At 38.5% G+C, this 16632-nt stretch overlaps 1 long non-coding RNA gene across 1 annotated transcript; it reads left to right on the forward strand.

Annotated features, from left to right (window-relative positions):
• Window positions 1-746: 746 nt before the first annotated feature.
• On the forward strand, window positions 747-16108 carry LOC107976623 (uncharacterized). Its single transcript, XR_008537005.2, has 9 exons — window positions 747-3170; window positions 4346-4400; window positions 4973-5154; window positions 5711-5778; window positions 11501-11668; window positions 12979-13165; window positions 14365-14476; window positions 14604-14696; window positions 16028-16108. It is a non-coding gene; the product is annotated as an uncharacterized LOC107976623 (long non-coding RNA).
• Window positions 16109-16632: the final 524 nt, after the last annotated feature.

Here is a 16632-nt window from a genome sequence, read left to right on the forward strand (position 1 = left end):
CCCTTTTTGGCTTTAATATCCTCTGAAGATTTTCAACAACGTTGTTAGTTGTCCCTAACTTCTCACTTCCTTTTTGCATTCCCTGATAGCAAAGAATGTATAATGAATCCTTGTAAATGGCTACTGTCTACTCTTATTTCAGCCTAGACAGTGTTTCTCAAATTTTAGTGTGCCTCGGGAGCACGTAGAGGGCTTAAAACATAGATTTCTGGAGCTCCCTCTTGGAGCTTTTGATTCAGTAGGTCTGGGGTGTGGCCAGATAATTTATATTTCTTACAAGTTCCCAGTGATGTTGATGCTGACTGCCCAGGACAAAGCCCTGAGAACCAGTAGCATAGCAGATGAACATGGTGGTTAAGAGCCTGGATTCTGGGTTCCGCTGAGAGGGGTTCAGACCACTGCTCTCCCACTTAACTTTCCCAGCCATGTGAACTTGGAAAAGTTACTTAATCTCTGCCAGCTGCAGTTTCCACACTTGGAAAAGGGGAAGACCAGCCTTCCAGACTTTTAAGGAATAAATTAGATACTCCATGTAAAGCACTTAGTTCAGTGGCAAGAAGCAAATGCTCAATAACTGTTAACTACAGGTATTTTTTTTATAAGATGTGAGGAATTAATGTTCAAGCTCAATTACCAAAAGTAATAAAATGTGCCTCCTTCAGCAAATTGATCACTTTCTCTGAAACTTGATTAACTATATTGCTGAGGTAAAAGTGCATTTAAAAAAAAGATTGGCCATGTGGATGCAGTGGAAAAATTATGAAATTTGAAATCAGGAAAATGCCTGGGTTTTAGTCTAGACCCTGCTATTGCTAGCTTTGTGACTCATAGCAATTTTCTTCATCTCTCTGATCCAAGTTTCCTGTAAATATCCTCTGGAGTGGTGATATAAATGGTAAGAACTGTTATATGGATCAAATGAGCCAAACCATTTGAAAGAATTTTGTTTTATTTCCTACTTTAATGTTCTGTACAAGTGTAGTTATTGTTATTTTTATTGAGAATAAGGATCTAGAGTAATTTTTTGTACTTATTTACTAAAAATTATAAAAAGTTATGCTTCTTATGGAATGGCAGTTATGAAAAAGACTTTTCCACTATAATTATTTTGAGATGGTAGTGACTGTAATTGGGAATTGTTAGACACTTGCTTAGATATTGGGATGTGCTATCATCTATTAGTAATCTAGCCAGATCTCTTTCTTTTTGACTACAGTACTGGTTCATCTTTAAACCAAAAGCCCACTTAAGAAAGCTTTGTTCTTATGCTGTGAGTTTAATTTTGACAATAAATTTTAGACAAAAATCACAGCCTTATTTTCAGTTGATACTATAGGATTCTTTCAGAAGACAAAAAGAAGCACCATTTGATCACATTTTAAAAATGTAGCATGAAGCACTGTGCTAGGCGCTCCGGGAGATGTCAAAATGAAGCACACGTGCTTTGTGCTTTAGATGCATTTTTCTTCAGCAGAAATCAGAACAACGTACAAATTCACCACGTATGTCACAAAGAAGGACGAGTCAGAGGGCAAAGTGAGTTTAAAAAAGGAAGAGATTATTTCTGGCTCAGGGTTCAGCACCCTCCATTTTCAGGCCACGCACTGAGCCACACTGAGCCAGTGTATCCGAGTATCATCAGGGACCTGGAAAGGACTTGGCAAGCCAATTTATTGACCTTCACAAAGGATTATATTTAAGCCATCTCAGACAGATAGAATCTATTCTCCATTGGGGGAAGAAATCCTTCTCTTGAAGGAGAGTCTATAACCTTCCTTATTAGCTCATTTCAATATTTAACAGCCTTCGCTTGCTGCAGAGAAGCCTGTTTTAACTCACACATGAACATCAGGATTTGTCCTACCCAGACTCAGTGAACACCAACTTGCCTCTTTATGCTAGGCAACCATTATCTTTGGAGACCCCCATATTATTGCTTTAGTTGGTTAACCAATTAAACTAATAATTCTGGGAGTCAGAATATAATACTGGTTAGGAGTGCTGAGAGTCAGGCAGTCCTGGATTAGAGTCTGGGCTTCTTCACTTTTCTGTTATATCACATTGCGAAAAGTTACTTAAAACCTCTGAACCTCAATTTTGTTACTCATAGAATGGGTATAATAACACATCTGCCTCTTCAAATTGTGGTGAAGATGAAAACAGTGCATGTTTTAGGCTGAACTACCTGAAATTACCAGGTATGACCTGGTCATAATATATGACCCTTTTGGCCAATAAACACAGCAATTCTATGCAATTCAATCTAATAAATGCCTTAGCAAAGTGCCTAGAGTCTACCAAATAGTCACCATTATCAACAAAAGAAACAACTATTATTATTATTGCACTGCTGTCATTATCATTGTCATGGTCTGCAATATCCAGACTCAGTGCTGGAGGATATTCCTGCAAGGAAGCCAGTATAAAAATGGTTAGAACATTGTTTTGTGGAGCTGTGTGTATAATGCTATAAATGTGGGAAAGTAGAACATCTGGGTTGGCAGCCTGCAGAAGTCAGGGAAGGCTCCAGAGAGGCGGCAACATTTGGACTGGGACTTGTAGGGTGAGTTGGAGATTTCTGAATAGAGAAATCGACAGAACAAAAGCAGTAATAGGTGTGACCAAATCCTTAGGTCTTATTTTTGTTTCTGCCTCTGACACAATTTATTTCCTTCCCCAATTCTTAAAACAACCTTTTCTTTATTTACTATGTTCTGTGATGCTAGACTTTCTTTGTTCCTTCTTATTTCTTCATAGCTGTCTTTGTTTTCTCAACTCGTATTCCTCTTACTGGGAAGAGGAAAGGGCATGTGCCCAGAGCACAGAGCGAAGAGGGAATGTGGGAGATTTGGGAACCTGCAGTGATTTTTTTGTGGCCAGAGGATAAAATAGGGCCAGTGGTGTGGAAGGAATTGAAAGTAGAGAGAGGAGAAGGGAGGTGGCTCAAAAGAAACAAAAATTTTTATTGGGGAAGTGCCATGATTGGTTTTGTAAGTTTGAAACTTTTCTCCAAGGGTTTTATAGAGAATGATTGGCCTGGAGCAAGCATAGAAGCAGAGAGGTGCATAAGGAGGCTATTGCAGCAGCTCAGCTGAGAAATAGTGTAGGCAGAGCCCAGGGCAGCAGCAGTGTGCCTGAAGAGGAGTGGATGAAAATGAACTATTTCCAAGGTATGTATTAGAGGTTCTAGGGATGGGGAGTTAAGGCAGGAATGAAATGTCAGTTGACTTGTAGGGGTCTGACTAGCTAGAATTTCAACTGGGCCCCTGGATGGGGACTATGCTATTTCCTAAGATATAGACAATAAGAGAAGTAGGAGGAGAAAGACCAGGGTATGGGAAAGGGGATGGGAGAGGGATAAGAAGGTAATGAGGTAAGTCTGGGGATGTGGCATTCAAGGGTGCGTGGGAGATTTCCATTTCCTGAGTTTCTTAGAGCCTGATGTTTCTGATCTGACTGCACCGTAAGGTGTTTTGTTCTCATGAGCATCACAGGGATTCATGAGATCCTGTTTGGGCGTTCTGACAGCACAAATTACATTTTGTTTTTAAAATTTCACTAAGGTTTTGCCTCCCCAAGCACACTGGCCATGCACCTGTGCTGAAGTAATAGTTAATGAGTACAAAAAAAGGTAGCTAACATTAATAGAATTCTTACTATGTTTTAGGCACTGTTCCAAGTGCTTTCTGCCAAAACTTCATTTAATTTTAGTAAACCTCCATGTGATAGGTAGCAGTATTAACCTCATTTTATAAACAAGGTAATTTAAGCTCTTAGAGGTTAACTAACATGTCCAAGGTTATATAACTTGAGAGTGGCAAGACCAGGATGCAAACCAAGGTGGAGGGCTGCAGGTGCTGTACTGCTAAGCATTATGTTGGGATAGGAAATTCGGCCTAGGCTACAAAATACTGTCTATTGGAGTACTTTATACTGGGACTTTACTGTTTTAAAAAATATTTTTTATTTTTCACAAATTCTTTTACATAATGTTCTGAGCTTTGTCGATTCATAAAGACAATTCATGGATTAAAATTTATTTTGTCTATTCCACAGTCTCCACTGGGAATATTTCTGGAGTTTGGCTCTAGATAATCTCATTGTATTTAGTCTGTTTTGTTTGGCTTTCTACTTTGGTGCTCCTCCTAAGGAGGAGTCATATTACACTTACAAGTGATATTTACTTGCTAGTGTAAATTGATTAAATATATTGCTTATTTTTAATTTTAGCTGAAATAGAGGTTTTGTTTTGTTTTGCTTTGTTTTGTGTGTGGGGGACGGGGGAGCCTAAGTCATCTACGTGATGTGCTAATGTCTGTCATTCTCTTATAATTCTTTCATTTAGTCCTCCTGGGACTCCAGTAAGACAAGTCTTGCCTTTCATGTGGACTCATACAATGGTATGCATCAGTTGTCTCCAGCCTTTTTGGTACCACGGACTGGTTTTGTGGAAGACCATTATTCCAAGGACTGGGGCTGGGGGATTGTTTCAGGATGAAACTGTTCCACCTCAGATAATCAGGCATTAGATTCTCATAAGGAGCATGCAACCTAGATTCCTCACATGCATAGTTCACAATAGGGTTTGGGCTCCTATGAGAATCTGATGCCGCTGCCAGTCTGACAGGAGGCAGAGCTCAGGCAGTAATGCTTGCTCGCCACTCACCTCCTGTTGTGCGGCCTGGTTCCTAATAGGCCACAGACCTGATAACAGCCCATAGCCTGAGGGTTGGGGACCTCTGGTATGCTGGGTCCTTGATGTAAAGGAATCCTCTAACTTGGTGGAGCCAAGTCACTGGTTAATGGAAAAACTATAAGTTAAACATTTTTTCCTGTAGTTATGCTTTTATGAATTATTTAACTGGGCTTTGTCCCTCCCTTTACTTAATTGCACTTATAGAGAAGAACTCTGAAGTGTTGGCATTAAGAATCCTTTAAACCACAAAGCAGTTGATTATTCTTTTTATTAAAGTAGGTGCTCACATTGGTGGAGTAAGAAGCACTGCACAGAAATAGCTCATTGGCAGAATTGTGCTCTCAAGGATGGATATCTTCAAGCCATCCTTGACTCTCTAGAGCAGAAAGACAAACAAGTGTAATGCTGAGGAATGGGAAAAATGTTTAATTGCAAGCAGAAGAATCTCACGTGAAATTGTGAGTGGACTTCAGTGATGACTATCAAAGGAAATTCTCATAATGATTCGTTTTTCTTCCCAATGATGGCACTACCGTTCTCAGGAAAGCCCAGTTCCCTTCCTGGCTTGGATATTAACTGATAGTTTGAATGAACATAGTATTTTTATAAAATTGTCTTTGCATGTGTTGATTCCACTGTCAGGCAGGTCCTTTCCACCTCCCTTCTCCCAGTTCTTCTGGGAATTCCTACGTGGCCTTCCATACCTAAATAATAACATTGATACTAGCAAGCACTTATATGGTACATTCTGTGTACCTGGCAGTACAGGGGGTGGAGGGTGGGGAGGTGGGAATATTTCCTTCAGATGAAGGCAATAAGGGGTTACATTCCAAAGGAGTCTACTTTTTCTGACTACCATATGTTGGCAGTTATAAACAATGTCCATCATAAAATACCCCTCCCCACTAAGGCCAGCCTTCTCCCACTGAGCCCTCTATCACCCTTAGTACTCTTGTATGTGTATAGCACCTTCCTAACCATTTACATGTATTAACTTCCATAATTTGTCCCCAGTTTACAAGTGAGGAAACGGAAGCACAAAAAGGCTGTGCTAAGGTCAAGCAGATCATACTGCCTAACAGGTAAGTGATGTGGCCAAAGTTTTAATCTGGGCAGTATTGCACCAGTTCACCCACCTAACTACTGAACATATGTTTCTCATTTGTATGTGTATATTTCATATGCATATAAATACCTCCTTGAAGACAACCCTTATCCACCAAGTATAAAATGGCTTCCTGCATGAGTTATACAGCACTCTATTCATATTTGCATTCCAACACTCCCTGGGCTGCAGGCCGGTAGAATGAGAACTCCCTGACTGGCTGTCCTATAATAAATGCAGAGTGAATAAATGAATGCAATTTTTGGTAACAGAACTAGTAGAATTGTGTATATTATGGTAGATTGGTGGAATGTTCTAGATTTTGGTTTGGAAGTCAAAGACAGCCTTTATTTCAGAATCTGTTACTGATTATCTCTGAAAAGGCATTTCGTATGTCTTTGTCTTTTTTTCCCAGTCTGACTCTCTACAGCAGAAAGTCAATCAAGTATAAGGCTGAGGAGTAGGAAAAATGTTGAACTGTGGGCAGAAGAATGGGGACAGAATTACATCAGTGATTCTTAATAGTGGCAATCTTTATTCAAGCTAAATTGAGCGGATTTCTTTCCCACCCCCCAACATTGCTAACAAGCATTTTTGTAGAAAAAGTTTTTATTTAAGTATAATGTACTGTATAAGCACACAAATTATAAGCATATGGTTTAATTAACTACTGCAAGGTAAACATATCCATGTGACACCACCTGGATCTAGGAATAGAACAATACTAGCCTCCTGGTGCCCTCTATCCTAGCTGTGTATGGAGCTCTTCTGACCTCTAACATCACAGACTAACTTTCTAATAAATAGAAAACTGTAATACATGTTATTTTGCTATTAAGTCTTCTTTTACTTAACATTATGTTTGTGAGATTCATCCATGCTGTGTGTAACTGTAGTTCATTCATTTTCATTGCTGAATAGTATTCCACTGCATACATAAATATAATTTATTTATCCATTCAACAACTTATGAATATTCTGGATAAATACAAAGAAAGCCATATCTAGTGAGCCTTAATAAAATTGCCAAAAAGATCACAGACATATCTATTAACATTTATTTATTCATGCTAATAATACAAATTCTTTTCCCTCTTTCTGGGAACTATTCCTCTTTCCTCACTTTAGCTGACAATTTCTTTTTATTATTATTATTATTATACTTTAAGTTCTAGGGTACATGTGCACAACATGCAGGTTTGTTACATAGGTATAAATGCACTATGTTGGTTTGCTGCACCCATCAACTAGTCATTTATATTAGGTATTTCTCCTAATGCTATCCCTCCCCCAGCCCCCCACTCCCCGACAGGCCCGGATGTTCCCCTTCCTGTGTCCAAGTATTCTCATTGTTCAGTTCTCACCTATGAGTGAGAACATGCGGTGTTTGGTTTTCTGTCCTTGTGATAGTTTCCTGAGAATGATGGTTTCCAGCTTCATCCATGTCCCTGCAAAGGACATGAACTCATCCTTTTTTATGGCTGCATAGTATTCCATGGTGTATATGTGCCACATTTTCTTTATCCGGTCCATCATTGATGGACATTTGGGTTGGCTCCAAGTCTGCTATTGTGAATACTGACACAATAAATATACGTGTGCATATGTCTTTATAATAGCAAGATAAGATCTATAATCCTTTGGGTATATACGCAGTAATGGGATCGCTGGGTCAAATGGTATTTCTAGTTCTAGATCCTCGAGGAATTGCCACACTGTCTTTCACAATGGTTGAACTAATTTACACTCCCACCAACAGTGTAAAAGCGTTCCTATTTCTCCACATCCTCTCCAGCATCTGTTGTTTCCCAACTTTTTAATGATCGCCATTCTAACTGGTGTGAGATGGTATCTCATTGTGGTTTTGATTTGCATTTCTCTGATGACCAGTGATGATGAGCATTTTTTTCATGTGTCTGTTGGCGCATAAATGTCTTCTTTTGAGAAGTGTCTGTTCATATACTTTGCCCACTTTTTGATGGGGTTGTTTGTTTTTTTCTTGTAAATTTGTTTAAGTTCTTTGTAGATTCTGGATATTAGCCCTTTGTCAGATGGATAGATTGCAAAAATATTCTCCCATTCTGTAGGTTGCCCGTTCACTCTGATGATAGTTTCTTTTGCTGTGCAGAAACTCTTTAGTTTAATTAGATCCCATTTGTCAATTTTGGCTTTTGTTGCCGTTACTTTTGGTGATTTAGTCATGAAGTCTTTGCCCATGCGTCTGTCCTGAATGGTATCGTCTAGATTTTCTTCCAGGATTTTTGTAATTTTAGGTCTAATATTTAAGTCTTTAATCCATCTTGAATTAATTTTTGTGTAAGGTGTAACGAAGGGATCCAGTTTCAGCTTTCTACATATGGCTAGCCAGTTTTCCCAGCACCATTTATTAAATAGGGAATCCTTTCCCCATTTCTTGTTTTTGTTAGGTTTGCCAAAGATCAGATGGTTGTAGATGTGTGGTGTTATTTCTGAGGCCTCTGTTCTGTTCCATTGGTCTATATATCTGTTTTTGTACCAGTACCATGCTGTTTTGGTTACTGTGGCCTTGTAGTATAGTTTGAAGTCAGGTAGCGTGATGCCTCCAGCTTTGTTCTTTTTGCTTAGGATTGTCTTGGCTATGCAGGCTCTTTTTTGGTTCCATATGAACTTTAAAGTACTTTTTTCCAATTCTGTGAAGAAAGTCATTGGTAGCTTGATGGGGATGGCATTGATTCTATAAATTACCTTGGGCAGTATGGCCATTTTCATGATATTGATTCTTCCTATCCATGAGCATGGAATGTTCTTCCATTTGTTTGTGTCTTCTTTTATTTCATTGAGCAGTGGTTTGTAGTTCTCTTTGAAGCGGTCCTTCACATCCCTTGTAAGTTCAGTTGGATTCTTTGGCATTTTATTCTCTTTGTAGCAATAGCTGACAATTTCTAAAATATCCACAGTTTCTTTCTCACAAGCATTATTGATTAGCCAGGGCTGGACACTAAACAATCCAGGCTGGCCATAGTCCTTGTGCTCATGCCTATAATTTCAAGAGTAATCACAATCAAGCTGTTCCTCCAAGATTTTTGACCTTGGATCAGAGAGAGTGATTATAAGAGACTTTGGAACTGACTGAGGCCATGTTCTTTATTATGAGGAAGAAGTCCTTCTGCAATAGAAGGAAGTAAAGCTTATACATGGCTAGATACAGTGTGGAAAGATGGAGAGAATCTTAGTGGTATTCCTGGCTTCCTTTATCCCAAGAGCCCTGCTGTACCTTCCTCTTCCTGCTGTTAGTAATTTGATCCATTTACTTCCGCTTTAACTTAAGTTAGTTTAGGTTGGTATGTAGTCCGTTTTCATGCTGCTGATAAAGACATACCCAAGACTGGGCAATTTACAAAAGAAAGAGGTTTAATGGACTTACAGTTCCACTTGGCTGGGGAAGCCTCACAATCATGGCAGAAGGCAAGGAGGAGCAAGTCATCTCTTACATGGATGGCAGCAGGCAAAAAGAGAGCTTGTGCTGGGAAACTCCTGTTTTTAAAACCATCAGATCTTGTGAGACTCATTTACTATCAGGAGAACAGCACAGGAAAGACCTGCTCCCATAATTCAATCACCTCCCACCAGGTTCCTCCCACAACACACGGGAATTGTGGGAGTTACAATTCAAGATGAAATTTGGGTGGGGACATATCCAAAACATATCATTTGGTATTCTATTCTAACCAAAAGAAATCTTGCCAGCATAGACATGTTAAAAAGACCAAAATATATAAAATCAATAAATGTGGAGCTGTTCGGTCTCATTGCTGAATCTCACAGAAGCCCCCTTTAAGAAACATTGGGTTCAATGATATCTAAGATCTAGATGTAAATGAGGGATGCCAAAAGTGGTAAGTTTTGTCAAAACAAAACTAGAAAAATTATTAGAATCTTGAATAGCATTTTGTGAGTGACTCTGGACTCTGGACTCCTGGCCAGCACTTCCTTCAGTGCTGTCCCCACTTCCATACTAAGTAATCCTCTCCTTGACTCTCTGCACCCCTGAGCCCTGGTCACAGAGTGTTGCTAGTAAAAGATGTATTCGGCTTCAAATACATGTGCCTAGCACATAGAAGGAACTCAGCAAATATTTATTTTGCGATTGCTCCCCAGTTCAGCACTGAAGTACTTAGCTGCAAGTTTTTTCCTCATGCTTTAACACATGTCTACTAATAGCCATTTCAGAGTCTCTTAATTCTTCTGAAGTCCATATCCTTACTCAGTGATAAATTATTCTCTATTCTGTTTTTAATGTTTACCCCTGTTGCCCTTCCCTTCGGCTCAAAGGAATCTGTATCTTTATTTTTCTCTAAAGCTAAATCCTATCTGAGAATGATGTTGCTTTATTTATTCCTTCTCTCTGGTAGCTTCAAACTCTTTCCCTGTGTAGACTTCCAATCTGTATGTTTTTCCTTCACCTTGAAAGAAAATCTTAGCATGATCTTGGTACCCTCTTGAGATACCATCTTATTTCTTTTCCTTTACGGACACATTTATTGAATAAGAAGCTCAAGAATACACTGATTATCTGTCTTGAAACCCCTCTACCTATTTCCAAGGTTATTCATTTTACTTCCTTGCTTGATCTTTGCCTCAAATCCTGGCATTTCTTCTTTCTGTCCCCTAACTCTGAACTCTGAGCATTTCTGAAAGTTCAGCCTGGTTTCTGGCCTCTTTCTCTTGCTACAAATGTCTGTCTGCTTCTTGGATAACATCTATAAAAATAATGCCCAAATCTATACCATCAGCCATGTTCTCTCACCTAATTTCCAGCTGTGCTGTCTTTAATTCCTGCTGAAGATCCCCACTTGGCTGTTCTATTTTCTCCCCTCATATGATCACTTGCCAAGCTGAGCTCATCCTTTTCCTTCCATCTACACTGGGCTCAGCATGCTGTACCTTTCCTTCATCAATAACACCAGCATTTCCCCAATTAGGCAGGCTTGAAACTCCATCAGCATTGACAGTCCCTGTCTTTCATTACACATGGTATTCAGTCACTGTGACTTGTGGAGATTTTTCTTTGAAAACACTCTAACCTGCATGTGTTTTCCTTTTTCTTACTTCCCTACCAATCCACAATTTATATTAGCTGTCCCCATTACAGAGCTCATAGAGAAACCTGGCATCTTCCTTTTCCCATGTTTTCCCTCCTCGGTGGACATGTAACTTCTCTCTCTGAAAGGTATTACTAGCACTTTGCTATTTTCAGACCAAGGTAACTGATCAACATGAAATCTCGGAATGAGCAAGTCTTCCTCAGGCTCTCTCTACCAGATCAGACCATGTCCCACGGGCTCTTTATAACTTCTCGCTTAGAAGATTCTCCCCAAGGGGGGCGTATTCTAAAATCAGAATTTTACAAAATCAAAATACCTTAAACACATTGAATAACAGCCTTCATTCTCAGGTAGAAATGCAGAGATGATTTCCATGCATCCATGTTTCAGTACTCAGAAAAGGTGACTACTTATTTCTCTATATTATAAGTAGTTTAGGGGCTCTGTTTACTATTTTCCTTAAACCCTGTAATATCTAATTCAGGATTTTGCGTATAGTAAGAATTTTAAACATTTTAATGAATGAGTGGCTGAGAGGGCTATATAATCAGCTCAATAACACATTATTTGTAAAAAAAAAAAAAAAAAATCACTTCCCAATATTTAACTTTATAGGACTCCAAAAGTCAACTTTTGAGGTAAGTAGGACGTGTTATTTTTGCTATTTTCTGCTGCGGAATTTGAGGTACAGACATGTCGTGGATTGACCCCAGTCACAAAGCTGTTTGGTGGCATGACCAGGCCCAGAACTGATCTGCTTTCTGCAACCCAGTGTCTAACCAGGTCAGTAGAACTGTTTGAAAATAATAATATGTAGAATCAAAATCTCTAAATTTGAATTTTCTCCCTTAGAATATTTGGTGGGTTCATAAATATTTACAAAATATTTTTTTGTGTGTGTTTTAAAGTAAAGCTAGTCAATTATTTCTACATGAAATTCAGTTGTTTCTTTCTTTGTGAGAGAAAAACAACTTACCTAAATTTAGATATTTTATTTGCTGTTATTTTATAATATTACCATACAATTTCCAAGTGTTAGGTAATATTATAAAATAACAGCAAATAAAATATCTAAATTTAGGTAATTACATATTTAGATCTGGAAGGGAATGTTAGAGTTTGTCTGGAATGATCTCATGATAGTACTCCCTTTTTTTTGAGAGGGAGAGATGGAAAGGGCCTTAATGTATAAAATATGCCATTTCTTCAAGGGGACTTAAAAGGTGAGGCACTAGAAAGATGTGAATTGAGCTATACTAGGAAACTCTGTACTTCCTTGGCTGATAATCTTTCCACACGGGCCCTTTGTTTCTCCTGTGACCTTTGTCTAGCATCCCACTACAGACAGTACCACTTGGGAATTACCTTAGTTCAGATTTGTCTTAGGAAAATTTGCATTTGCCTCCCTGGCAATCCAACTCCCTCTGTTTTTTCTATCCTAGACATTCTTCAAAATTCCTGGTCCATGGATATCACTTTGCTTTTAAGGATGGGTTACTGTTCTTCATGTGGGCCAAGCTCACATCTACTCTAGGCCTTTGCACTCGCTATGTGCTCTACTGGGAATATTCTACCCCAGAGATTTTTGCAGATCTGGATCTTTGGATCATTCAGGTCTTTGCTCACACATTATCTCCTCTAAAAGGATTTCCCTGGCTGCTACATATGAAATAGTCCCCTAACCCTCTTCTACCAGTCACTCACAATCATAGTATTCTGGTTTAATTATTTTGTTGAATATATCACTATCCACAATTATCTCACTGACCTATTTGTTTGCTTGCTTATTGTATTTTTTTCTCTTCTCCCCCGGCTTGACTTTAATGTAAGTTCCATGAGATCAGTGACCTCATGTTCACCATGTATTTTATTCACCACTTTAGCAGCGACCTCATGTTCACCACATATTTTGTTCACCACCGTAGCACCTACAGCATAGTAGGAGAGCCTTAGATATTTGTCAGATGAATGAAGGAATCATGTTTACAAAGCATTTTTTTTTCTGTAACTTCAAGGGATTTGGGATATTGGGAGGTAAATCTGTGTACTCAGTCTATCATATTGGTTCATTTTCTTTCCTCCTTAATATGTAGGATTTTGGCACCATTGGTAGTCACTTTGACATGTCAATAATGATAATTGCAAAGAAGACTGTTGTTCCAAGTAATTGATAACACAGCATCTGAACCTACCTGGATACTTTTTCAATATCTAAAGGATTATGTTGTATAAAAAGATGCTTGAAGCTCAGAAAAAATAAAAGATGAGCACTTCTGGAATGTAAGCAAAGTCCCATTTACATACTTTCTTCTCATGCCTTCCAAAAAATGCTCCTGCTTTTTAGTCATTGGATGTGGAATATGATGGTAGTAAGGGCTGCTGTGGAGAGGATGTTATGAAAGTGTGCATGTGTGAGAAGGAGTTTTTATCTTGTAAATGACTGTGTCATAATACCTACTCTGAGCTGGGCTTAGGCTGCAGTCTTGCCAGCTTCTGTGATACTGGCAGGCATTGTCGTGCCATTACCTTTTCCCAAGGCTTTATGAGCCCAACAGGTCTTTGTCGTTTTCTTGGTTACCCTGGTTCCCAGAGAGGCCAAGGCAGCTTTTTGGAGGGCAAAGGGAACAGGGGAGGCTCTTATATAATCTTCAGAACCACTCTGATCAGATAGGTATTATTAAAACCAATTTTCACATTAAGGGAACAGACTCAGAGGTTTTGCAACTTGGCCAAGGTTTTGTTGCTAATAAGTGACACGACTGGGATTTGAACCTCAATCTATCAGATACCAAAGCTTATATTTGCTGTATGTTGCACCATTCAGCAGCATCCCTATCTAGGGAGATGAGGAGTTCACTCTTTCTAATTTATTATCGATTAGCTTAAATTGTTGGAAGGCAATTTCAGATACTGAACCAAAATCTGCTTTTTATTTTTATATAAAATTGCCCTGTGGGAGTTGTAGCTAGAATGTCCACCCTTTCTTTTTCCTGACAATCACTTGCAGATACTTGAGTAAAACTCTTGAATATGATAGTTAAGTATGAATTCATAAAAAGGCAAATCTGCAGAAGAATCACATAGCATTTGGATTGGCCAAAATGAGAGAAACGCATTATAGGCAATCAAAAGTGATAATACAAAGATTTGTTGAATGCTTATTATGTGTCCAGTATTGTGCTACTCACTTTCTACACATTATCTCAAGTAATTCTCATGATGATTGTGCAGTAGATGGATGATGTTCTCATTTTGTAGATGTAAAAACAGACTCAAGAGATGTGAGTTAATCCAGTTCACCCAGGTACTAAGTGATGGAGATTTGAAACCAGACTTATGTGATCCTAAAGAATGTGTTTTCTGCACTAGTCTAAGCTTGTGTTTTGGCTACATAAATTAAGTTACAAAAACAGTGCAATCTGTTTATCAGTTTGAATTTAGTACAGGACAAGTCTGAAAAATACCTTATTGTTTTTCAGTTACTGTCTTAAACATGTTCTGCAGAATTACTCCATTTTTGTCCTCTGTTAACATTTTAAGAAGATTCCAGTTCTTTTTGGACCTTTTTAGTTGTCATGGAGCCCAGCCCATGTAAGTCTAAAATTCTAATCTCCTTTCGTTTTCCTCTCCCTCTCAGACCTATCAAATATAGCCAGTGACTTGTAGCAAAGAGCATGGTCTTCTAATTTACTCTATTTCCCCCATCTGTTTTTCACAGGCCTTTGAGGCAGGGAGCAGGGAAATGGTGAAAGTCAAGTGACTCTTAGCTTGTGCTGTTGTCATCCTCTCTGGACTATTGCTACATTTCTAGGTAACTCTGATTAGCTACTGATGCTATCTGTAAGGCTGGCATCTATCCTTGGGCTAAATTTTGGGAAATGAATGAGAAAAGGAGGCATAGTTAAGGTTTGGGTGCCAGGGAAGATGATATTGATGTACATGGACATGCTGGAAGAAAGTGAGCTGGTTCAGGGTAAACATAATCCAACTGAGCATCATAGAAGCTTCTACATGGTGACTAAAATGGAAATACTGTCAGCTTTTGCTTTATGGAACTGATGCGCTCCAGCTGTTCATCCTAAAATGAATCCAATTTTCCTTGTTAAATGCTGTTATAAAATCAAGGATGTATCCCCACAAGGAAAAAAGAAAATCCTCAATGGACTCAATTAAAAACTTTTGGTGAGATATAGTTGAAATGGTGGCCAGCTTCATAGGCCCTATGGGATTTGTTGTCCCACTTAGTGGTTCACTTTCCTTTGCTGTGATTTTTCAACTCTTTGGTCTCCCCTAGGCTGTCAGGCCCACTCCTGCTCCCTTTGGGATAGAATGTTAGTGCAATGTCTATTATTGGAGAAATGAGTGCATGGTTGCTAATACACTGGAAATTTTCTGACTGGCTATAGAAGATGTCACATTTGCATTTAGGTTTTACACATTTACTCCATTGCCATATCTCGCCTTTGGAACATTTCTAAAAGTAAGACAACCTACAGAGCATCCATGAGGGACAACAGTGACCTGTATCTCTGTATCTTCACATGAATAAAAATCCTCCAAAAAAAATCTATAGATATGGCATGTTATGTTTCATCAGACTCTTAGTTGTTCTAGAGATTTGGCATTATTTGTGTCTACATAATACCTATTGGCCTGTGTATTATCAAAGAGCTCTCTTTTGAGGTAGTTATTTAAAGATCTAGTTGGGCAAATGGTGAGTTACATCCCTAACTCTGCCCTTTGAGCAGTTTGATTTTGGACACCATGGGAAGTTGCTGAGGTTTGGGAGGGGATCATGCATGGAAGACACCAGGAGATCGAATAACCTAGGAACATTTTGGGAAAGAGGAGAGGCATAAGGAGGTAGGGAAGGGCTCCTGGCAAAGACAAAATTGCTTTAGAAATATTTCTGCACTGGTTTCTATGTGGGAAACCTATAATACCAATCTTGTTGAAAAGACTGGGTAGAATCACCTCCTGAACTCTCAATTTATAGTACCAACACTTTCTCTAACTTTGTTACAGCTGAAGGAAGGAGTCATGTTGATACAAAACACTATTACAGCTCTTCTTGAAAAGAAGAAAAGGATTTTCACAAATGCTTCCCTTCTCTTTTATTGTCACTACCATTTTTTTCCCTAGACTACTCTCATTCTCAGCCCACGTAGGAAATCAGAAGATAATTTAAAGTTAAATAATGATGGCTCAGAGCTTAAAGCACTTAAAAAAGAGAAGAAAGAAAAGCATCACAACTTGACAGTGCTGGGAGTGATGGTGGAAAGCTTGCCAAGGAGGCCCGGAAGAGTGGTTGGAAAGTGAGCTTTTGGCATTTTGTGAGACCATAGAGCTCCTGAATATATTATCCTTTCTTATGCCATCGAGTAATGTTTGAGTTCATGGGAACCTATGTTAATGAGTTGAAAAGAATGGAAAGAAGATACAGATAGAATTAGTGAGTTAGGAAAATCAGCTGAATCCTTGATTTACCAGTTACTGTCTTGTAATACAATCCTGTTAAGCATTTATTTCTGTACCTATAACAATATCTTCATAGAATATCTATGAGAAATAAATTAAATTATATACAGGCACATTTATATACATATATACATATATGTTATATATAGCATATATATGTTATATATGTATGCTCATGTACATAAAACACACCATACACATACAATTATTAGCTCAAAGGTTGACATATAAAAATTCCTTATAAGTAATAATAGTTTAAACTATTTTTA

The sequence above is a fragment of the Pan troglodytes genome, chromosome 11 (assembly GCF_028858775.2).
Source record: "Pan troglodytes isolate AG18354 chromosome 11, NHGRI_mPanTro3-v2.0_pri, whole genome shotgun sequence".
In the NCBI taxonomy this organism is placed as follows: domain Eukaryota; kingdom Metazoa; phylum Chordata; class Mammalia; order Primates; family Hominidae; genus Pan; species Pan troglodytes.